This window comes from Macaca fascicularis, chromosome 13, assembly GCF_037993035.2.
Source record: "Macaca fascicularis isolate 582-1 chromosome 13, T2T-MFA8v1.1".
NCBI lineage: Eukaryota > Metazoa > Chordata > Mammalia > Primates > Cercopithecidae > Macaca > Macaca fascicularis.
In genome coordinates this window covers 45,101,240-45,127,153 of record NC_088387.1, presented here as the reverse complement: position 1 = coordinate 45,127,153, position 25,914 = coordinate 45,101,240, and positions in this window count along the sequence as shown.

Genomic DNA, 25,914 nt, shown 5'->3' with positions numbered 1-25,914 from the left:
GAGATTTATTACAGGGACATTTGTTTCTTTAGGTTCTTTTGCTGCGCAGGTGGAACCACAGCATTGATCGGGTCAAGATACATGAGAAGTGTAATCTATTACCACTTAGGTACAAATACATGTATTTCTACACTCAGATACACTCTTTGTGTTACTATTTATTTATTTATTTATTTATTGGAGACGGAGTCTCGCTCTGTCACCAGGCTGGAGTGCAGTGGCACGATCTTGGCTCACTGCTACTTCCGCCTCTCGGGTTCAAGCGATTCTCCTGCCTCAGCCTCCCAAATAGCTGGGACTAAAGGCACCCACTGCCAAACCCAGCTAATTTTTTGTATTTTAGTAGAGACGGGGTTTCACCGTGTTACCCAGGCTGGTCTCGAACTCCTGAGCTCAGGTAATCCACCCGCCTTGGCCTCCCAAAGTGCTAGGATTATAGGGGTGAGCCACCACGCCCAGCCTGTGTTACTCTTATAGAATTGTGTTTTACAACTGTAATAGTTATGATCACTTTTATTTTGGTCAATTCTCCTACAAAATAAGTAGAATGTGTCACATTTTAAATTATATTCTGACAGAAGCAAATTTCTGTTTTAATTAGGCCAGATGAGACTTGAATCCTCTGCGTACGGTTTCATAAATCTGATGATTAGAAGAATTTTGCACAGATTAGCATCTGGCTCTGTATATTTCAAAAGTTATTTCTTCTTCTCCACCATCCACATGTTTTAATACCTGGTGTTATAAGCCATGCCATTTTGTGATTTGACTGCTGCCTCTACACCTTCAATTGTGAGAGAGTCAGCAAAGAGGATGGTAGGATTCTTCCTAAAAGCCGTTTCTACTTTGGAGCAGGAAGGCATAATAATTATGCACAGAATTGACTATAAAACATATAAATATATTCTTCTAAACCTAAACTATGTGCATTCACTACAAAATTTCCGCTTTGCCTAAGGAAACTTAACCTTGTTAAGTTTTTCATGAAACTCTTTGGCAATCTGAAGCCTGTGGTCACCTCAGAATAATAAATGCATAAAATAAATGAATTTTATAGAAATACAGATATTGAAATAACACATTTATAATATATTAATATATGTGTATATTTGTTATTACATTAAGTAACAAAACCTAATTCCTGTGATTTTACAGCCATAAAATCAATTGATATTATGAGATAACTATTATAACTCTGTGATAATATTAAATATTTCTCATGTCTATTAGTAAAAAACAACCACAGGTATTGCTTATTTACTGTAATTTACTGATACTATTCATAAGTAAAAAAAATTCTAAGTCATTTAATATAGAGATGTTCATTTTCCCCCAAAACTTACTATATATGTCCTAATTTCCATCCATTGAATCCTATACATCCAACTGCCAATGGCCACTCCAATGCCAATAGAAGAAAAAAAAAGGTAAGGAAGGGGTAGTCATAACACAGCAATATAATAATCTGAATTACTTTTACAAATTTTATAGAAATCGGTGAACATGTGGGCACATGGTTATAATACTCCTTAGAAGACAACCATAAAAATATGGAATCCTGAAGCTTACAGTCCATTTAGCTTTTTGATAAATCTATTTCCATTTACTTTCATGGTAAATCAGTTGGTGCACTATATCTATATTCAATTTTCAGAAACTTTTCTCCCTAAGTCTTATATTTAAACTCTGTATTTTCATCTTTCATATTAGGACAATGGCTTTACTTCCTCAAATTGTTCCATTTCTTTGAAACATCGTATTTTCTGTTTAATCCTCCTCACTGAAGAATGTATATGCCTGTAGTGGAAGTCAAGGTGAACCAGAATACATGTCAGTTAATTTCCGTTCTCTTTAATTCAGAATAAGAAACATGAGAATGGTGCAGAATCTTTGCAATTGTATTTTACCAGTGAGAAAGTAAGAAGTATCCACAATGAGGTGAAGACTGTCAAGACAAGGAATATTTTCTCCACTGAGTAAAGCTTTTACATATTTGTTGAGTTAGCCAATGCTAGATAGGACCAGTCATCATCTACTAACTTAAACAATTGACATCAGTGTTCCCCTGTGGTCAACCAATTTGGTGCCTCTCCATAATTGGTGCCTCTCCATGCAATGCCCTTCCCAAGGGGAAGATTATATATCTTTATTCAGTAGAAATTAGGTCTGACCATGGGACTTGCTTTTGGCCAGTGGTTCTCAACTAAGGGCAATCTTGCCAGCAAAGGGACATTTGTCAATATCTGGGGACGTGTTGGTTGTCATAACTAGAAGGAACTGTTGTCACTTGCTCTTAGTGGGTAGAGAGGACTAGGATGCTGCTTAAACAGTGTACAGGACAACCCTTTGGAACCAATAATTGTTTAGCCCCAAATGTCCATAATGCCAAGGTGGAGGAACCCTGCTTCAGGGAATAAAATGTGAAAAGAAACAATGTTTTTCTTTCCAGGCAGCAAATTTGACAGTAATTACATTAGTCATTAAGTTGTCTGATCATGTCCCAGAGAGGGGCTACTCTACCAGCCTGGTTTCTAGAGTAAAACACATGAAACTACCAAGAACTGTGAAGGGCCAGGGATTTACCCCATTTGCAAGCTAATGATGCCCCCTCTATTACTTACTTAATAATAATGTGTAAAATATTATGACTCATTGGACAGACAAGCAGAGTGAGTGTTATGTTTCATGACAGTTTAACTTCCTAGCTCCCCAAGTCCCATGGGAGAGATGTGAAGGAGCTCAGGTTGAGGAATACATGCGTGGAACTCCGAATTAGAGAACTCAATGCTTCCATAATGGATTAAACAAACCTAAATGACTTCGTCCCAGAAAGGAGAAATTATCTTTATTTTAGTGGATAGTAAACTAGCCTATTCTTTACTTCAGAGGGAGACACTATCTCTATTTTCCAAGGTAGCTCATTAAACAAACATTTCTGCAAAGATAGTACAGAGTAAAGTCATACCATGCTTCTGCTCACACGTTGTGCATAAATGTGAGTGAAGCATGGAGAACTGTCTCCCAAAGGAAGCAGAACCCCACCAAGCTGCACTGATCCTATAGCAGAAGCTGGAAATTAACGTGTGTTGTTTTAAGTTACTGTGACTTGGGGCCGTTCTCTACCTTACTGGAAATCTTACAACTTCTTAATCTTGATCTGTTTACCAAATTGTAGCCAGCTGACTAATTCCTACAAATAGTGATTCTTCTGTTGCCCAAATATATAATAGTTGCATTCAGTTTTCAACAGAAAAACTAAGGGAGAAGGTCTAAAAAGCTGATCACCTAATGCTCTCTTAGGATGTATTTGTATCCAGCCGCAAAGCCTCATCTGCCTCGCTGACAACTAACTTGTAAATCACTTACCAATTACTTGGAATAATGAGTATACCAATTAACATTAGTGCAACTGATACGTTGTAAATATTTTATAAAGGATTTATTTGTTATTCATCATAATGTTAGGTATTCTGTTACACGATAAATCATTTCAAAAGGTTAGCACGTCTGGTAAATAGTTTGTAAATATTTGCAAACATTTTATCTCATATAATAACACATAAATAATTTGTGATTTATATATTACCGCATTCTTATGATCCGCTGTTTACCATAAGTATTTGAATTCCTGGAAATTCATTTAAAGCTACTGAGCTCCAGAGAAATCTATCGTAGTTTGCTGTGGCTGGCAAAAATAGCAACAAGGCATTGTGGGGCTTTGTTTTTAGTTTTCATTTTAGCAGCACTGTATGTATTTATGTTTTTAGCTAGTTAAATGAGGTGATTATTAATGGTGAGATTGCTAATTTTTAATAATAATTAATACTTCATAACATTAAATGAACACCAATTCCCCAAGTAATAATTTTGGAGGCCTACATAACAAGAAATATTCCTATCTTAAAAATAATTTCAGGAGCTTTCTCTTGGAGCAGTCTTCTTCGTAAACGTGAACATTTTCTGGATTTAGCCCATAAACGTACAGAGTTTATTTAAAAGCAAGACCAAAAATGTTCTAGTTTATTCTGCATACGCTATTCCCTTCACTTTTAAACACTTGCTTCCTATCATATCATTCCCTCTCGAACACACTAAAACTTGTGTTCCCAGTCGGATATAACTTCCCATAATAATAAGATTTATGCATGTCTATATGTACTGATTAGAAAATTAAAGTAAAATAACAAATAGAGCTTTTCTACAGTACAGAAAAACTGAAATAGACAAATGTAAAGTACCGTCAAAAATATGTATTATTATCGTTTGGGTAGATATCTTCCATTTTTTTAGTCATTTTAGTTGTTTAATAACTATATATTATCACATATATTTGCAGATGGCACCCAATTTTATTTTTATTGTAGGCCATGAAAAATAGGTCTTTGAATGAGGACAAATGTTGATTCATAAACTGGGAATGTTTTTGAGGAAACTGGCAAATCATGGAGCAAGTTTTTGTTTTAACATTTTAGCTGCAATAAATATTAGGAAACACATTTTTCACTGTAAGCAATTATGCACATATATTTTTAAAGTCTAATAAAATAATTTTCATAATAATGACATACATTTTAATATTCTCTATTCTCTTTCTCACTTCTTCTATTTCATTTTTTTATGTGACCAGTGATTCATCAAATTCATATGTTTAGTGGGTTGTAGGTAATGGAACACAATCTGCAGTTTGAAAAACACTTATTTAGGAGGTTCCTTTATTGCCAGACCTATAACAGATCCCTAGCAATTAATGCAGTTATTTCTGGGACCTGGTGGCTTTCTTCGGTTTATTTGCTGCAGGAGTCTCCAGACCTCTCTGTGGCCACACTGTGTGGAACTACCAGTGAGTCAATCTTCGCCTACAGCAGAGCCTCCTGCATTTGTTTTAGTTTTAATCATTTATGTATCAACCTCACTAATTCATAGCTGTTTGATCACATCAGAACACTCTATGTCAAAGCTTTTCCACATTTTGGGATAAATAATTATTTGTTGCAGAGGGCTTTCCTGTCCATTGTAAGGTGGTCAACAATATTCTCGAACTCTACTCACTAGATGCTAGTAAGACCTCACAAACCATTTACAACCATTAAAAATGTTCCCAGACATTATACATGTTTCCTGGAGAAGAGTAGGGTGGAGTTAAATCATTCCAAGTTGAGAACCACAGCTCCATATATTCAGGCATTTAAATAAGAGAACCTTATAAGGAGACCAAAAATAAAATTCAAAGGGAGCTCATAGAAGGTCATCCTGTGATCCCACCCATTGCTCTCTCTTCTTTTGCTCAGCTTTCTAGAACCAGGAAACGATATGCTCACCAGACCTCTGCACCATGAAGTGAAATGGGGACATATGTGGATCTCATGCTGCTGCTCACCTGAGGAACACTGGTTTGGCATTTTTTGTAGTTTATTTTGTAATAAAAAATGACAACTCTTTGTCTATTAACTTATTATCTTTAAATACCTTTTGTAGAGGACAGAATATTTTCAAAAGCAGCAGATTTTAGATTAGAAATTATTGTCAAATGGAGTTTAAATTTGCTTTTTATGAAAATACATAAAATATAATTACATGTTTCTTTCTTTCTCTCTCTCTCTCTTTCTTTCTTTCTTTCTTTCTTTCTTTCTTTCTTTCTTTCTTTCTTTCTTTCTTTCTTTTCTTCTTTCTCCTTTCTTCCTTTCATTCATTTTACAACATGCTGGATGCTAGTGATATAATGATCAACAAGTTGGTCTTTACCTTCACAGAAATAAAACTTTAGCTGTGAAAAAAGAAGATAGCAATCAAATTCCCTTTTCTTGTTGTTCTGAAGATGAGATAATCCCAAACCAAAACTAAAAGAAAAATCCTCATAGACTTTTATATATAGATATGCAAACAAGATTGAGGTTAAACTATAAATATAATTTTTACACTTATTTCATTACTGTAAATGAAATTACACTAGCATATTTTGGTGTATTGTTTCCATGTACAACCTCACTCTAACCTCAGGCAATTCTATTGAATCAGGCAATTTTTCAACAGAAAAAGCATATAAAATCAGATCTAATCAACTCCCTTTATTTTTAAGAGACGTCTCCCAATATGCTACGCTAAGAAAATGGTAGAAGGAGAGTTTCACTGTAGGAATAGAATTCACATTAAAATAAGTCAAAGCTGGGATTCATGGGAACTTAAAATCTGTTCTTCTCATTCCTCTCTCTCCCACTTCCTCTACTTCCCTTTAGTAACTGTTCTCTCCTTACCTTTATTTACACATAGTTTTTAATAGAAAACACAAATTTTAGCTTGGGAGATAAATAATACTTTTTAAGTACTAACAATAAATCTAAAGTATAACAGCTGAAAAAGATAAAAAGGGAGGAAGTTCCAAGGCAACTACAGTTATTGAATTCCTGTTCCCATTGAACTCTGAAGAAGAATTCCCAGTTCTTGCAGTGTGTGTGCACCATCAGATGCTGCAAGGCCCAGCAGTTGGGAATGTAAAAAATATGTATGATGACAATAGGGAATATCATATGCATTATCTTGGCTGATTTCCTTAAAAATTGAACACATTAATTGGGAAGAAGTTGTTGTCAACCGAGTTCTGACCCCTGAGATAATTTCCCTTCTCTATTTTCTTTTGGAGACACCCTGAGAGGAGTTTTAGGAGTTCTCTTAAGGGATAGTTATAGCAGTTCTCTTCCAACTAATGTCAACTGAAGCCTGTTTATCCAGGAAGCAATTTTTGATATTATGTACAACTCCATCATCAATGTAGTGGGTTACTTATTGATTTAACTCTTGAGGATGCCAGGGCATAAAAATATAATTTACCATTCATATCTAGCCATTTTTATTTGAATTAATGTTTAACGAGGTAAGACATCCAGATTGCGTAAACTGGGACCGACCAAGATGCACCAGCATTTATGTTTATCTTGCTTAAAAGGCAGTATCAGTTGGCTCATTAAAATTGTACGTATTGATGGTGTACAATTTGATGCTTCACTACATACATATGTTGTATAGTGATCAAGTCAGGGTATTTAGTGTGACCATCCCTGCATGCATCTATCATTTCTTTGTGGCAAGAACATTCAAAAGCCTCTCTTCTAGTTATTTTATAATATACAATACCTTACTGTTAACCATTCTCAGCCTACTGTGCCTTAGAACATAAATATATACAAGTAGAATGCGTCAATGAAAAAAATTTTTAAAGGCAATGCCAGTATCTCAGATTCACTATACCTGTTGGTGTACTCATCTTGAAAACTGTAGGCATTCCACAACAACTTCACCTTTGGGACATCAGTAATTTAGTAGAGATTGGGGCAAGGCTCTTCCCATCCCATGAATATTTTATTAATTGTCCTGCTCCCAGAACCTGGAGAGTAACAGGACACTGGGAGTCTCAGCAGCACTATTTTATCCCCTAGTCATCTTCACATATTGCCACCTTGCTTATGCTGCAGTAAAGTCCTAATGATTGAGTCACAGTAAAAAGGATCAGATCATCAGTCTTCCCAGCAAGGGGGTAGAACCAACAGAAAGTGCTTGCGGGCCTCTGCAGGTCAACATTCTTCACTTCTTACTGCTCTTTAGAAATACTGTAGCCCCATTCTAATTACCATAATCAGTTTGCATGTTTCCAAACAGGCATGAACTTTGACCCTGTAATTCTAATGTGGAAGAGAATAATAATATAAATAATATTCAGTTATTATGTACCAGGTGCTACCCTGAGTACCTTAGATAATAATGCCATGGTGTGGAAAGGCAGAGGGCACTTAATTGTCCTGTTAAAGGTCACTGAGGTCTATTAAGGGATGTAGCCAACATTTGAAAGCAAGCAGTGTGGCTGCAGAGTTCCTATATTTAGCCATCCTCCCCTCCCATAATTCTTCTCCAGAATTCAGGATCTATAATTTGATTTTTAACAGATTAATTTCCAGACACCTCTGCCTTCAAAGTATCAGTCTCTCTACAGAAGAGAATTCCTACAAGACAGAGACTCAATTCTTCCACTATCATCCAGCTATACATGAGGTTGTCATTTTAGCACAATTCTTGGTTTGGGCCATGGGAGTAATTAATTCAGTGCATTCTACTCACACTTCACTTAAGACTTTGCTCTTAATGGGTATAGTTATTTAAAGAATATGGGCAATATTAAATGAGGTCAATTCCATTATCCCTATCCTCCATATTTTCTATGCTTCTATTGGAATTAGGGTCAATCTCCTGGATCAAAGTTAATTTTTCTAACCTTAGTGGAAAACAGTCATGGTTTAGCTGGAAAACAAGCAACATGTTTGTCGCTCTATGTCTTTGACCTTTTCTCCTTCCCTAGGCCATGTTCACACTGCCTTCACCTCTACAAATGTGTTCTTGCCAGCTGAACTGAATGGTTTTTTTTTTTTTTTTTTTTTCCGCTCCCAGGTTTGAGGAGAATACATTTCGATTTTAAAGTCTTTTGCTTTTTGAGCCTTCCAAATAACAGAACCATTCTCAAGCATTAAGAATTTCATTTGTAGCTGGGTGTGGCAGCTCATGCTTATAATCCCAGCACTTTGGGAGGCCAAGGCTGGTGGATAACTTGAGGTCAGGAGTTCAAGACCAGCCTGGTCAACAAGGTGAAACCCTGTCTTCACTAAAAATGCAAAAGGTATCTGGGCGTGGTGGTGCACACTTGTAGTCCCAGCTCCTCGGGTGGCTGAGGCGTGAGAATTGTTTGAACCTGGGAAGCAGAGGTTGTAGTGAGCTGAGTTCATGCCACTGCACTCCAGCCTGGGAGACAAAGTGAGACTCTGTCTCCAAAAATAAACAGACAAAAATTTCGTTTGTTTTCAATTCAATCATATTGTTAGGTATATTTTCTCAAAAAGGTAAATTCTGACTCTACTAAGGGAAACAGAATAAATATGTTAAAATGTTTCACTTAATGTATTAATGAGGAAGCTAGAAGATGGCATGCCTGGTTAAAAAAACCTTAAGGAGCATTTATAGTCAATTTGACAAAGAAGTGTTAGAATAAAATTATTGAGTTAGTTAGAAAACTCTTTAGTACCCAACATGCCATAAATTACCTGTTGGGGTTACCTGTTTCACCTGACAGAAATTACTTGCACTTCTATCAGACAAAACCTGCCAGTTAATAGCTAACTTCACACTAAGTCTGAAATCCTTTACTCAAGAATAAATGAGAGGAACTAAATATATTTCCCCAGTGAATCCTTGGTTGCCTTTTCCCCCATATAATTTGGAAAGAATTCATTACCCATCTTTTCTGCCTTATTTTTGGATACATTGAAAGAATATTGAGGATATCTCTATATCTCATTTTTTCATGAAGTGTCCCATTGAATTCCAAACTTTTAGAAATAAAGAGAAAAAGATTCAAGATTCAGGTCCAAGATACAGAATGAAAAAATCTTATTATAATTTCAAATGTTTTCTATTATTTCTTCTATTTTCCCCCATTACACTTATAGGTATTTTTTTTCTTCAAGTTCTCATCATGATTTCTCTTACCTTAATCCAGTCTTAGAAATACCATTTTATTTAATATTAATAGTTTATTCAGACAAGAGACTCAAAAGATGATGTTAGAGCTGTGCAAGACAATTGATGAACTTGGATAAGATACTACACTGAAATATTTGAAGCAGGAGTGAATATGTGTGTGTCTATGTTTGTTGTGTATTTGAATTACTTAACCACTGGAAGGGACTCGCAGATAAGGTTCAAAATGTTGTATATAATGCTTACCATATACTTTTATCTTGGTTAGAGAATTTTACATCATATTAGAAGCTGATGAGAAATGGACCTGAGGTTGCCTAAGATTCATTGCATAGCCAGATCTTGTCTATTTGCAAGAATGATTTAAAGCCCACAAGTAACTAATTCCTCTGTAGTAGCATGTCTATAAATGTACATGCTGCAAATTCAATATATGATTAAATGTGATTTTCAGGGCCAAAAGCAATAAATCTGTCATATCACTTCTTTTTGAGACTCATGATGCCACACTGATGAATCTGTGATAAACAAGATTTGGAAACGTAAAACCATATTGGGTTTCTGTGGGCAGTTATATACGTTGAACATAAGGTAGCTTTGAGCTGTACTCCAAGTAGAAAGGCAGGCACCTTATTTGCTCTGAGAGCTCTACACAATTGTAGAGCTGCTTCTTCATATTCATGACTTTCCTGATCTTTTTTCATTTGGGGGAGTTACTGAGTGCTTTCGTTTTTAGCTCTGGCAAGACAAGCAACAATGCCTGAGAAGGTGACTGCCCCATCATTTTGAGTCCCTTACTACTGACTAGCAGGGCACCCTACCAGTCCACAGTGAACATGTAGCATGAACAAGATATTAGCCTATGTTATTTTAAACCACTGAGATTTGAGAATTATTGGATTCTGTATCACACCTAGTGTCTTCTAAACTGATGGTTTTATCATTAACATGAGGGTGAATGGATAAACAAGTAGATAAAAAGCAAAAAAAACAAGTAAACAGTAGCCTCCAACAGTGGTTTTCATACCTGAATGTGCGTCAAAATCACCTGGAGGGTTGGTCGAAACATGGCTGGCTGGCTGGCTTTCACTCCCAGAATTTCTGATTCAGCAGGTTTGGGTTGATGCCCAAGAATTTGCATTTCTAACACACTTCCAGGCAATGTTACTGCTGCTGAGATGGAAACCACACTTTGAAGATCACTGGTCTAAAATACCTTTCAAAAGAATATTAATGATAGTGAGAATGCTATATTTTATCATGCAAAAAAGAAAATACTACAATGATTCAAGCAGGCTGATTCTCTAGCACCACTGATGATATAATTTAATGGAATTAGTCAATTTCATTAAATTTCAATTAGTCAATTTACTAAATTCATTAAATTATATCATCGATGGTACCAGAGAACCAGCCTGCTTGAATAATTCAAAGCTTCCCCTCTCCCCTACAACTCTATCATCCCCAACTTCAGGCCGAACTTGTGGAGGGGAAGCTAGGGTAGGAGTATGTCATCTCCCCATCAGCAATCTGCTTTCTGGTGCCAGCTTCTCGCAAGTTAGATGGGGTGGAAGTGGGGTGCTTCTTCTTGTGACTGCTGGAGTTTCAAAGGGGCCCTTCTCATTTGCTTGTGACTGTTATTATATGAGCATTTGTATATCTGTGTTGACAAACTTCCTGATCAAGATGGTTATTTATAAACAATTATGTTTTGAGTGTTGGTGGAAGTCCCCTCGGTGGTGATTATTGATGGGGAATTTAATTCTAAGCCATACAGTTGGTATTTGTGGCCTCTTGCAGGACTCAGGGCATTGTCAGACCAATTCACTGCTCTTCATTCATGCTTCTCTTTGTGCCACTCTGTGTCCGTCCCCACTACACCTGCAGGAACAGTTTTCATAGGCTCTGTGCTTTCTCATCTGATACCAGGTTATTTATTCTCTTTGATGCTTTCTTAGGCTCCAAGTAAAGATATGATCCTTGTCTTCCCCTTAAGTAACAGTAGTACTTAAATTTTTGGAAAGAATCTTACAAAATAATTTTGGAAAATGTAGCAATTTTGTCCTTATGAGGGTGCTGCTCCTGGGAGCCAATCCATGGAGCTTCAAGCCTTCTGAAAGATTCAGAAAATAACAGTCCACTAACTGCTAAGTTTAAATTTAGCAAACGTTCAGTGGACATCTGTCAGCATAGAGGTTCATCACTCTGGCCTGGGACAGGGAGGGTTGGAGGATAAAAAAGTAACGCTCAATACAAAACTTCTATGCCTGCAAGATATTCTTCCTTGTTTTGTCCCCTTCTCTCAGTGTCTTTCTTTTGACTTTTCCCAAGGTCCCTTCTTTTGTGTCTGCCGTGGATTGAGAGTCATTTGCCAAGAATCAGACATACTTTGAACATGGCCCTGGATAATTTGATAATTCTATTTCGAATGGGCTGATTTTCTCTAGGATGATTCCTATCATATTTTGTAAACTCCCAGTAAAAGAATGGATCTTAGTACTTCACACTATGATGTTTATAATTGTTCATTGCATAGTAAATATGGTACTTTTAATCAGTGAGAAAAAAATTATTTCATAGCTGGTCCTGAGATAATTACTTAACACTTTGAAGAAAAAATATATATTGAGCTAACATTTATTGTTTATTAGGCTTGTGTTAAACACGATACTTTCAGTATCTCACTTATTTCTCACAGTAATCTGAAGAGGTGAGTCATATAATCATCTCCACTTTGCAGATGAGAAATCCGAGATTTGTAGGGGCTAAGAACATCATCAAATTCCTGAGTTCTGTCTGACTGCTGATCCAGAGTTCTTAACCAGGTGGTTATCAACCCAAATGAATTCTAGATAAATTTTTAGGCGTCGACAAATGCAACACTAATAAACACATGCAATTATATGTGAATGTAATTAAAGTACTTAGATACACATAAAAAAATCAAATTGATGTCTAAAAATTAAATATTAACAAAAACGAAAATACCCCTCTATTTCTGTTTTGGGCTAGATCTGATTCCTTCTGAATACAGATTGCAAAAACAAACAAACAAACAAACAAAAAAACTACACAAGCATACAAACACAAAATAACTTATTACTCTTTTAATTCCAGCTTTGTGGTGAGCATCTGTGGGTCTTATTAAAACCTCAACATGCAGTCTTTGAAATACTGCTTAGGGCAGTGAAGTAAGGAATCTCTCTGTGATGGCTTGGAGAACCAATAGAGTCAGAAGACTATTTTTGACATGGAAAAATAAAATATTATAATAATATATGAGAAGCAAGCCAAAGTCAGTATGTAAGCAATTATAAAAATTCTAAAAACTCTTTGTATATTTTATATACTATATATCCAAGTCTTGAAAGTATTTAGGTGCTGTATTTTTTTTTTCTGGACTTTCGTGATTATAAAGTATTTTTTTATATTACCCTATTTTTTAAACATCTTCTACATTTCATTAATAATAATCTCATTATAAGGGAGAAAAGTACTTCTAAAAAAATTCTACTATATTTGCTCCCCAATATCTTATTTAACTGTTTCTGAGGGATCTTGAAAGTTAATGTGGATGAGACTGGCAATTATGTCACTGTAGGAGAAAAAGTATGAGAAATATGAACCATCCACTGCTTACTTGCTATGCCACCGTTTTTCCAACACTAGATCTCTGGGTGTCCTACAGTTCAGTCAAATTCTGGAACTAATTACCTGGAGTTAGTGCAGACCATACAGGTTAAAGGTTTAGTTCCACAAGACTGCCCCCATTTCAGATGCCAGATTTCAGTAGGGAACACAGGCAACCCACACTTCTGTCTGACTTGGCTACAAATTTTGGAGTTTCCACACCTCTATTCAGGTTCAATAATTCACTAAAACCATTCATATAACTAAGGAAAGCATTATGCTTACGATTACATTTTTATTATCAGGGATACAATGCAGGGAAAGCTAGATGAAAGAGGTGCACAGGTCAAGGTATTGGGGAAAGGGGGTTGGCACACGGAGCTTCCAGGCCCTCTCTGGGTGCAGCACCCATTCAACTTGCTGGTAAGTTGATGTGTTCCCAAACTGGGAAGCTTCTCAAATCTCATTCAAGAGTTTTGTTGAGCAACAATAACCATTGGTTATTGGTGATTAAAGTCAATTTCCAGACTTTCTCCCCTCCTCAGAGATCAACAGGGGAGTGGGGCTGAAAGTGGTGTTTTTTCTGGCAACCAGCCTCTATCCTGAAGCTGTCTAGAGACCTTGCTAAGAGTTGCCTCATTCGCGTAACAAAATCACTCAGAAAAATCCAAACTTTTCTGAAGTTCTGTGCTAGAAATCAAGGCAAAGACCAAATACACAGTACATTTTTTTTTTTATTATACCACAGTCACCGTTAAAATCTGTTCAGTATTTGGTGAAAGATAAATTTTTAGCCATTTCTAGAGAGAAAACAACAAAGATCTTAGTAAGTGAAAAAAGGAATTTCAAAACATTCTCTGTTACTTGGAAGTCAATCAATAAAATGTATTTCAATCTCAAATGTAAACATTTGTAAAGCTGTCCTTCCTAAATGCTAATCTACTAGTCAATCATCATGAAATCTTCAGCACAGCAAGCACAATTTGTTATGGATACCATGGAAAATCATTTTTCTCTTATTAAGATGTGTACCATTTCACCAACTAACTAACAGTTACTAGACCATTATGGGTTACTACAATCACTGAATTCCTTCTTTTTGGTCTCTGTGAACCAAAAATGTCCAGTGAAATAGTCTGATCCTCACTGTGGCTGGGAGTTTCTATAATAATTTTTGTGTCTTTGTCATTTTGGCCTGTCTTCACCTAGAAAAATTCTTTAAACTCATTCAATGAGTTGATGCTTAAATACTTAGATATTGTTTGCATAATTATAAGAGGGAGTAGTTGAGTAGTTGAAATGCTGCCATCACTGACTGTGTCTAGTAAACTCTAAGATTTTATATAATATTCTTGGGATCACAACCTAATTGTGATCAACGTGGACATGGTCATGTGGGAATATACATTTTGGGAGTTCCCTATAGGTTTGCAGAACTATATAAAATTGTGGGGAGTTACTTGCTATATATTTCAGAAGGCAATTTTTAGGGACATTTTACTATGCAACAAGCTTTATGCATAAAGCTCTTCAATGCTTTACAATTTAGGTGGAGAACCAAGACTTACAAACAAATAATGCTAAATAATAATATAGAATCCATAAAAATGTAAGATAATAATAAAAGACATTGATGAGTTGGTATCTGATTAACTTCCAAATCAAAACAAAGAAATCGCAGGAGTTTAGAAGAAGAAAATTACATTCAGTGTGACTCTGTTTTCACACTCAGAATCTCAATTTAAATAAAGGAACAGAAAACACTATCACTGATTCGAGATTCAATCTAAAAAGTTGTGGGAGAAGTCATATCTCTAGGAATTATTTCCAAATTTGCAACACCCAAATGTATTTGTCTCATCACTACCACCACAATTTCCTGCAAAAGATATTTACAAACCATTCATAATTCTAGCTTCAAAGGGTAACTATTTGCAACTAAATTAAAGCCAATTTAAGCATTTGCCGTGTATAACTCAGAGCATTATATTTCATGATTTACTTGTTGACACCTTGAAGAAATCAAATTAATATTTGGGTTGATGTTTCAAAATTTTTTATGTATTTTTACTATTCTCTGTTTTAAAAAAAAGATGGAAATTTAAGGGTTATCAAAGCCTGACAATATATTTTCACTAAGAAAATACACTTGGAAAGGAAAATTACTTTATCCATGCAGTCTAGACGACATTTTCCATATTTCTACACAAGGTAGGATAAAACTACATTTAGCCAACAAGAGTTGGATCCTCGGGGATCTGACAGCACTAATTGTAAAGAAGTAATGATTTCAAATAGCTAGTTCATTAGCATACATGTAGGCAATTTACCTCGCTCTTTGAAATAAGAAATAGGACCTTGAGAACTGACATATACAAATTAAAGACATACTCCAGGCAAAGTAATTTATCTTACTTTTAATGATACATTATTAAATAACTTCTGTGATTGCTCTGGGGATAATTTCCAGTGCCAAGCCAGGGTACCTCTGTCTTGCCCTTTTTGATATACTCATTTTAAGAAGATAGATTCCAAAAGGCTAAGATATTCTTTGAGAAGCTAACATTGAATATGGATAAATACAACAAAGGGCTGGAAAAGAACCGGGCAATAAAATTGTGAAAAATAAACGTGCCTGTGGGATGAGTAAGAGCAATCAAGAGATTTTGAGGGTAGAAAATTTAAAAATAATTGTTGTGAAAAAGAAAGAGTAATTAAAAATACCATATCAGTGGATGCTGCAAAAGATTTTCTGCTTGACCACACTTTAGTGGGCTCTGAACTTTATCCTAGGCCCATATGTACACTTCCTTGTAAAATCCAGTTTTAGCAAGGAACCCTGCTAAGTCAGTTTAGCAAGAACCTCCTATTCTCAATATCTGATCCCCCAATATCTCAGGTTGCTGATCAGGTTTCTCATCCTCCACCATTCCCCAGGTGATGTCTAATCACCCTGGCCTATCTTCAACAAGAACCTTGGTAGATTGGTTTAGCCAGAGTCTGCTTTACCTCTGATGTTTCTTCTTAGCAATTTTCCATCCACTGGCCCCAGACCTGCTCTTTGGCTGTAAATTTCCACTTGCTTATGCTGCATTCAGAGTTCAGCCCCATCTATTTCCCCCACTGCAAAAAATTGCCTTGGTCCCTATGCCTATCTTGATGGTCATGAATAAAAGTCCTCTTTGTTATGCTTACTTGAATAATTTTTTCACTATGCAGATATGTAAGATGTATCTCACTGGATACTAAAGTAACTGGTTAATGACATTTCAGGGTCACAGAGACATCCTTGTATTCACAAATTAATTGGTTTGGGTGGATATTTTGGTATTGGTATTAGTCATAGTAAGCTATGCTTTGTAGCAGTAACAAAATCCCTGAAGTCTGTATTTTGCACAATATTCTAATTTCAAGGATTGTTGAATGTATTTAGGTGGCTGTATCTGGAACCTTTTACTTAACACTAACTCAGGGAGCCAGGATCTTTTCACCAGCTACATGGACAAGAAAGAAAGAGAATGGAGAATTCCCACCTACCTGTTCTTAACTGCCACAGGCTGCAAATAACAAATCACTTCCACTGATTTTTATACTCACAAGAACCGAATCACGTGGCTCAAATCTAACCATCAGGGATACTGAGAATGGTAGTTTTCCTGTGTTCTACAGGGAAAGAAAATGATCTGGTGAAGGCATGGCATAGTCTCTACCACTTAACTCTGTGGCACATATGAACAGTAAAATGAGTTATCAAAGGCTTTTAAAATATATGTATTTGATTTTAATTAGATCCCATTTGTCAATTTTGGCTTTTGTTGCCATTGCTTTTGGTGTTTTAGACATGAAGCCCTTGCCCATGCCTATGTCCTAAATGGTATTCCCTAGGTTTTCTTCTAGGGTTTTTATGGTTTTAGCAAATCAAAAACACAATGAGATGCCATCTCACACCAGTTAGAATGGCAATCATTAAAAAATCAGGAAACAACAAGTGCTGGAGAGGATGTGGAGAAATAGGAACACTTTTACACTGTTGGTGGGACTGTAAAGTAGTTCAACCATTGTGGAAAACAGTGTGGCGATTCCTCAAGGATCTAGAACTAGAAATACCATTTGACCCAGCCATCTCATTACTGGGGATATACCCAAAGGATTTTAAGTCATGCTGCTATAAAGCACATGCACACGGATGTTTATTGCAGCACTATTCACAATAGCAAATATTTGGAATCAACCCAAATGTCCATCAGTGACAGACTGGATTAAGAAAATGTGGCACATATACACCATGGAACACTATGCAGCCATAAAAAAGGATGAGTTTGTGTCCTTTGTAGGGACATGGATGCAGCTGGATACCATCATTCTTAGCAAACTATCACAAGAACAGAAAACCAAACACTGCATGTTCTCACTCATAGGTGGGAACTGAACAATGAGATCACTTGGACACAGGAAGGGGAGCAGCACACACCGAGTCCTATTGCGGGGAGGGGGTGGGGGGAGGAATAGCATTAGGAGATATATCTAATGTAAGTTATGAGTTAATAGGTGCAGCACACCAACATGGCACATGTATATATATGTAACAAACGTGCACGTTGTGCACATGTACCCTAGGACTTAAAGTATAATAAAATATGTATTTGAAAAGGAAAACTATGTCACCCAAGCAGCAGCTAGTCAACACTTCCCACATTTCTATACAGAGAATAAGATAAAGCTGTGTGTGTGTGTGTGTGTATTTTTATACATTTAGTTGATAAAGCTTTACAAATTTGTAAAAGAGGGCTTCCATGGGCCACGCATATGTTCATTCATTTATTCTACTTATTAGGAGAAAGAAGACATGAATTATAAGTTGTGACACGTGAGAATAAAGGGGGAAGCAGGTGAAAATCATTCTTCTGGAAGGAGAAAAATATTGTGTGAAAGACCATTAAAACAAATGGCCATTATCAAGTGTTCTTTTCATAGAATTGATATTAAATGTTTTTCAGATAATTTTTGGGCCCAAAGAGGGGACCAGAATTCTTAGAACATGCCAGCAATGCTTATTCTGTGTGGGTATTTTTGTTTGTTTGTGCTTTGGTTTGGATGTTGAGTTTAATGACACCTCACATGCACTGAGAGGATATAAAAAGGTTTCTTATTAACATGAAGAATCTTTCCGTGGAGAATAGTGCAGGCTCCCAAGCTGGTCTGAAAATGGTCTTGAGAGAGCAGGGAAAAAGGCCTGGGATTTATGGTGCTTACAAGCTGGGCCCGGAGGGTAGGTTCCTATGTATAGCCTGAGGCTTGTGTGATTTGAACTTCCCATTGACACCAAAAAAGACAGCACTTAGGCTTTCCTATCAATTTACCTAGGTGTTGGGCAGAAGGGGAGGTGCGAAGAGTGCAGCATGAAAGATGTCATGGTGTCAAACATCAAAATGGAGTCAGAGTTTATGATAATTTTTCTCGATCTGATCCAGTTTATTTCAGTCTCATTATATCAACAACACAGTTAATCCTATTTTTCAAAGAAATTTATGTGCGTATGGGGGTACTGTGAATATTAATAAGAAATTGGACAATTTAACTTTCAAGGTCTAAGAAGATTCTTTACACAAGCTTTGAGATTTGTTACACACATAGATATTTAATATCAGAAAAGTAAAAATCATGCACTACTCAAATAATCATTCTCTTACTGTCAGGCAGAGTCCTTGACCATCCTTGGTGTAAGAAATCTCCATGGAATAAAAGTTGGAATGTATGCTGAAGTTAAAAAACTAAAACATGCTATTCAAAAACAGTATCCTCACAGTAATTTTATTTCTTTTTCTTTTTATTTATTTGTTTATTTTTTGAGACTGAGTTTTGCTCTGTTGCCCAGGCTGGAGTGCAGTGGCGTGATCTGTGCTCACTGCAACCACTGCCTCCTGGGTTCAAGCAATTCTCCTGCCTCAACCTCCCAAGCAGCAAGCATGCACCACTATGCCCAGCTAATTTGTGCATTCTTAGTAGACACCGGGTTTCAGTATGTTGGCTGGAACTCCTGCTCTTGAACCCCTGACCTCAGGTGATCCACCCACTTTGGCCTTCCAAAGTGTTGGGATTACAGGCCTGAGCCACTGTCCCCGGCCCTGAAAGTAATTTTAAACATGAAAAATATAACATAGGTTTGTTCTTTTCTTTTCTTTTTTTTTTCTTTTTTTGAGATGGAGTTTTGTTCTTGTTGCCCAAGCTGGGGTGTAATGGTGCGATCTCAGCTCACTGCAACCTACGCTTCCCGGGTTCACACGATCCTCCTGCCTCAACCACCAGAGTAGCTGGGATTACAGGCATGTGCCACCACACCCAGCTAATTTTGTATTTTTAGTAGAGATGGGGTTTCACCATGTTGGTCAGGTTGGTGTCGAACTTCCGACCTCAGGTAATCCACCTGCCTCAGCCTCCCAAAGTGCTGGGATTACAGGCATGAGCCACCATACCCAGCCTCATTTTCTATTTTAAAAATTTCGTTATAAGAACACAATATGAGGCTATGAGTAGACACTCTTAGATTTCTAAGTGTACAATACAGTACTGTTATATGTAGGCACAATATAGCAAACTTCTAAAAATTATTCATCTTGCATAGGTGAAATTTTATACCTGTTGATTAGCAATTTTCCATTCTCCCTTCCCTTAGCCCCTGGAAACCACAATTTTATTCTTTTTATTGGACTCCTAATGTATGTCAGGCTCCAGAGTCTTGGCAAGTTGCAAAGTCCTTAAGTAGTTGATAGGCAATTTAAAACAAGTACAGCATAAGCTCTCCAGTCATTCAATGTTTAATTTAGGGACTGGAACATTTGAGAAATAATATGTATTTCATTTTACCTCTCCTGTCTGCCATACCTGCATAACACATTAGAAATTGGCAGAAAATTGACAAGGAGAAAATGAACTCCAGGATATGCTTTTCATCTCAAGTACTAAAAGTCATCACAGTTTGGAGCTCAGGGGATATGTGTTATCTCCCACAGAATGGAAAAAATGTTCAGAATCTTCAGATCTTATAGTTGGAATGAATCAGCTAGGCACTGTGGCATGCACCTGTAGTCCCAGCTGCTGGGGAGGCTGAGGCAGGAAGATCGCTTGAGCTCAGGAGTTCAAGGCTGTAGTATGCTATAATCAGACCTACAAATATCACTGTATTCCAGCCTGGGCCACACACTGAGACTCCGTCTCCAAAAAGGGAAAAAAAAAAAAAAAAAAAAGGAATCAAAGTGTGTCATTTTGTTCAAAATTCTAACTAATGTAAACCACTTTGTACACTATCCCTGCAGCTGGTCATCAGATATCCAACATTAATATTTCTAGTAACAGGTTTTCACTACTTGCAAGACAGGTCACTTGGTTACTTGTCAAAGTAGAAAAATTTTCTCTTTCCTTAGCTTCAATGGAATCTATCATTCTTATTATGAAGCTATTTCTCTGGATAATCTTTCTGATTCTTCTTTGATGGTACTGTAAACCCAAAAAATTAGTAACAGGTCTCACTTAATTTAGAAAGTTTATTTTGCCAAAGTTAACACAGCCTCAGGAAGTACTGGCGACACGTGCCCAAGGTGTTTGGGGCACAGCTTGGTTTTATACATTTTAGAGAGACATGAGACATTAATCAATATATGTAACAAGTACATTGATTCTTTCCAGAAAGGTGGGGACAACTTAAAGCAGGGAGGGGCCTCCAGGTCACAGGTGGGTAAGAGACAAATGGTTGCATTCTTTTGAGATTCGTTTGATATTGTGAATCAGAATATGCATCTATCTCAGTGAGCAGAAGGATGAGTTTGAATAGAATAGAAGGCAGGTTTGCTCTGAACAGTTTCCAGCTTGAATTTTCCTTTTAGTTTAGTGATTTTGAGGGCCCAAGATATTTTCCTTTCACAGTACTTTTACTGTTATTCAGGGTTATGATATGGTCCTCTTTCCCTTCTGAATCTACACACCCTCCATAATTCATTTCTCTGATTCTTAGGATTCAGCTTCAAATTCTAACATATACAGAACCATCATTTTTTTTCTGAGTTTCAGATCTACTTATCTCTCTGGCCACTGAATGGTATCATTTGAAAGTTTTTAAGCCTTTAAAACTCAATACGTCAAAAAAAATTGTTATGTTATACCACATACAAGATTGTCCTAGTCTGTGGCTGCTTTCTCAGAGAATAATATCAACAGGTCAAGGCAGATATATGGGCGCTTTCCTTAGTAACTCCTGCCCATTTTCTCAATCATTGCCTGTTTCCAATAGCCAAGACCTACCATTTCTCCTTTCTAAATAACTCTCACATGAAGTGTTAAGAAGCCGTAGTCCATAGGTGCTAAGAGTTCTTCTATCTTGAGGAGACTTCCTGGCTTTGAATCATGGTTCTATCACTTACTACCTTAATCTCTCCTTGGTTGAAACCTCATTGTAAAATGGGGCCCATGAAGCACATTTAATTTAAAAGGGTTTTTGTGGGTTATTAAAATCAAATTCTTGGAACAGTGCATGGTAGATGATAAGCACTTTATGAATCTTAATTATCCTTTTAATTTTTTTCTTCTGTCAATTCCCATTGGAATCTTTCTAGATAATATCTTCATCCTTTCTCAAGTGCTATCTTACAATAACTTCTCTAAAAGTTACTGGTATTCAAAGTTCTTATCTGGTTCCTTCCATCCAGACCTCATACAAAAGTCAAAATAGGTTTATTGTATTAGTAAGAACCACTATGACCCCACCCACCACCCCCGTGGTTGCTAGTAGTATAAATTCTAGACTCCTAAAGTTCAAGTCCCAGTTCCTTAATATAGTTGCCCCCGCATTGTATTATCTATCCTCTAATTACCTTTTCCACTTCATTATGGACCACCTCTTCCCTTGCTTACTGTATTCCAGTTCTTTGAATCATTCATATTCTTTCTTATCTCTGGGTTGACTATTGCCCTTCCTGGAATACTCTTTCCACCCTATCAACCCTCCATGCTAGTACTTCCACTCTTTTCAATTATGCTACTCTAGTATGTTTCAGTTTTACCCAGTTCTTCCTTATTGTAGCATCTTTGGTATGCAGAATAATTGATCATTTTCTAGTCTGTAAAATATCCCAGGAGATACTGTTATCTCTAATAGGACAAAAATGAGTGGCTGGTACAGGGTAATACTTAATAAACACTAGCTTAATGAATGAATACATTTTAACTAAAAGCTGCCAGCCGTTATTGTTTTTTTTTTTTTTTTTTTTTTTTTTTTTTTTGCGTTTGGAAAAGAGAAAAAGCATATCTCTTATTTTGTCTAAAATTTTCCAGTTTATTCACCAATTCTGTTATGACTTCCAACATCTGAATACCCTACTACTCAACAAACTCCGGGTAAATTTCACAGTGCTAACAAATTGTGTGTCCCAATCTTAGTCAAACCATTATAAAATACTGATAATTCTGATCCTCTGCTTATATAGGAATTGGTGTTCTGTGTGTTGTTTACATGACTTACTCTGGTCACAAGCTCTGAACATTTCCAGAAACTTGCATTGGTAAATGTTAGAACTTTACACGGACACTAAAAGATCCCATTTCTCTTTCTTAGGTGGCCTTTCATCAGACACACAATGTGTTCCTAAATGTATTTTGGGGAAAACTAACTCCACAGGTTCCCAATAGCATTCATTTAAATGAAGAATATGACACAATCAAATAAAATTGGGAAATACTGAATTAAAATAGCTTCTTTACTACAGAAATTCACAAAGTTTTGAATATATTAATGAGTACTGAGAATATCTGAGCTGGTGGATAAAATATGAAGCTTTTCCCTTAGCTTGACTTGACCTTTGACCCCTTCTTGTGCAAAGTACGTTTTGGGACTAGTGCAAAACCAGCTTGTGAAATGCTTTTTCTAAACAATAGATCTACTTGAAAACATTGACATTCTGTAGAAAACTTAGTTAATTTAAATCTTCTATGATCTTACTAAGAAATATTTTAATACCCCACGTGTCTAAAACAGAAAAGCAAACCATATAGTCTTTCCTCATAAACTCATTTGGAGTTCAGACCTACCCATAATTCCAGCTAATCTTTCCTTCAAGCATTCATTTGCTAGAGTAACCTGGCTATTTTTATTATGTACTTTTTCTTCTTAAAATCAGTTGGCTCACTCTCATAGATATCTTGCAGCTATTTGTTTGTGTGTGTGTTTATGCATTCTTGGCTGCTATAGACAGAATTGTGTCTCCCTAAAACTCGTATGTTAAAGGTCCTCACTTCCAAAGTGACTGTATTTGGAGATAGGGTCTAGAAGGGGGCAGTTACAGTTAAATGAAGTCATAAGAGTGAAGAATTGATTTGAGGATTAATTTCCTTGTAAGTGGAGATACCAAAGAGATTGTACTCTCTCTCTACCTTATAAGGACACAGAGAAAGGGGAGCTGTCTGCAAACAAGGTAGAAAGCCAAAGCCTCCTGGGAGCTTGATCTTGAACTTTACAGCCTCCAAACTGTAAAGAAAATATATTTCTAAATATATTCCTATTGTTTAAGATTATGGCATTTTGTTATGAAAGTCAGAATAGACTAATATAACTACCTAATTAATCCTCACATCAGTTATCCTCAGTTGTATTTCCTCCTTTAACTAAAAACAAGTGAATATCACCCAGAAGGGTTATAGCCAAACTCAAGAATTTGGATGTTTTGATTCCAGGGATTTGTTATGACATAGTTCTTCCATTATTTTCAGTAGAACAGTTTTCTTAACTAGTACAAAATCTGAACTCATGTCTAACCTCGTTTTTATTCTTATGTCATTTTGAAAAGGAAACAATAATGAATAAAGTAAGTCTAAAATTTATTCTAACACTATAATCAATTTCCTGGTTTCTATAAGGAAATAACTATGACAGGATGAGCCAAGGTTCGTGTTGGTCTTTCTTCCCTTCCGGCAAGCATTACTATTACCTGTCTGAGGGGCACCTCTGGCCCAGAAAGCAGATGAATGATTGACATCACCCAAGCCCAGTGACTTACCAGGAACTTGTTAACCCAGAAAATAAAGGCCCTCCACATTTTCGTGCACTTTTTGGTGATTTGTTTTGATTTTAAAATGCCTTACACTTTAGAAACAATGAGTCTAATCTCCAATGGAACAGGAATGTTGTCTATGGAGAGATCTACTTCTCATTCACGATATCAAATTTTCATAATTTTAATTATTCATTTTCATTTAATCCAGGTGTATTTGACATTTACTTTATTGTTAGAGAGATTAAAATATATTGTCTTTGATTAAAAAAATCCACATACATCTCAGAAATAGGTGTACATTGTATCATTTGTAAATGTAGAAATTGTTATCTGCAAAGGTACATGCTTTTCTTGATGGCCAAAGAAAGAACATTCCTTAAATTAACATTTCCCAAATGAGTTCTGCAGAAAATTAGTTCTGCAGGATTTTTTTTAGATATTAAATTAAGGAAGGATATTGTAGTTTAATATGTTTAGAAAACTCCAAGTTAAACAAAGTTAAATGGGTTTCTTGACTGCAGTATATCTGATATTGTTTAAATGTTAAATTGCCTTGTGAGTTTCCAAAGGGAGCATATCATATGCAATATTTTCTGAATTTAATTTGATCATATAAACCTCTTTTGTTGTTGTTACTGCTGCTGATGTTTATTTTTCACTTCTTTGCTTTCACAGAGAGCATAGTCTGTTAGTGTTACACAGCATGTTTTAGAAAATGCTCTTTATGTAAAGGTACGAGTCTTTCATATTGCATGAACATATAAAACTACTACCTGTTTTAAATTAATTCTTATTTTAAAGATTAATTTAACATTAAATTCTAAGTAAACATTAAATGCAAATTTTGAGTCTTCATACAGAGTCATCAACCTAAACAGATAGAAGTATCTACACTCTATGGCAGTGGTTCTTAAAGTGTAGTCCACACACAGCAGCCTCAGCATCACCTGGGGACTTAGAAAGACATTCTCAGACCCCATATCAGACCTGAATCAGTCATGCTGGGGTTAGGTCCACCAATCTGTGAGTAGAGGTACAATAAGATGTGAAGTTAAACCGCAGTTACACCTAAACATATACCGATCAGGCCTCGTTCTAAGCTATTTCTTTATTTCATTTTAGAATCAGTAAAGCAAACTCAGCATTACAAAGAATATTTATGAAAAAAAGTTAATCAGAATGTTTGGATAATTGATTGTTCCAATCTGTATTCTGTCACATTCACAATTGCTTTTAGGCATGGTTTTAATGCCCTTGCTCTATAAATACTCCATGAGACTCCTCAACTTTGAAATTACAACCTGCATAGCCTTCAGAAGTTCAATAAACACTATAGTGTAAAATCAAATTACTAATTAGAATAGTCTTCAAATAAAGCATAACTTTCTTTAAGAGGGCTCTTTAACACTTCAACGTAAAAAATAAGTAGAATCAACATAATTCCTGACTTCTAGAAGAAAGTGAAAAAACCTTTATATTAGCTAGGGTCACAATTCACAGTTACACTCTTCTACATTAAGGAAGAAGGATTCTGGGGCAATCAGTTTGCATAGCAAAGCACAAAAATTAACAAAAAAAGGGATGAAAGTGACCTCCATGGACAAGTTTGTTCCCTATCATTTATAGGCCCAGAAGATAATTTATCCTGAGTGTTGACTAACAGAAGTTTTTCATCCTCCTTGGTTACACCAGGGTTGCGGGAAAAATAATTGACTTTTGGGCTTAAGTG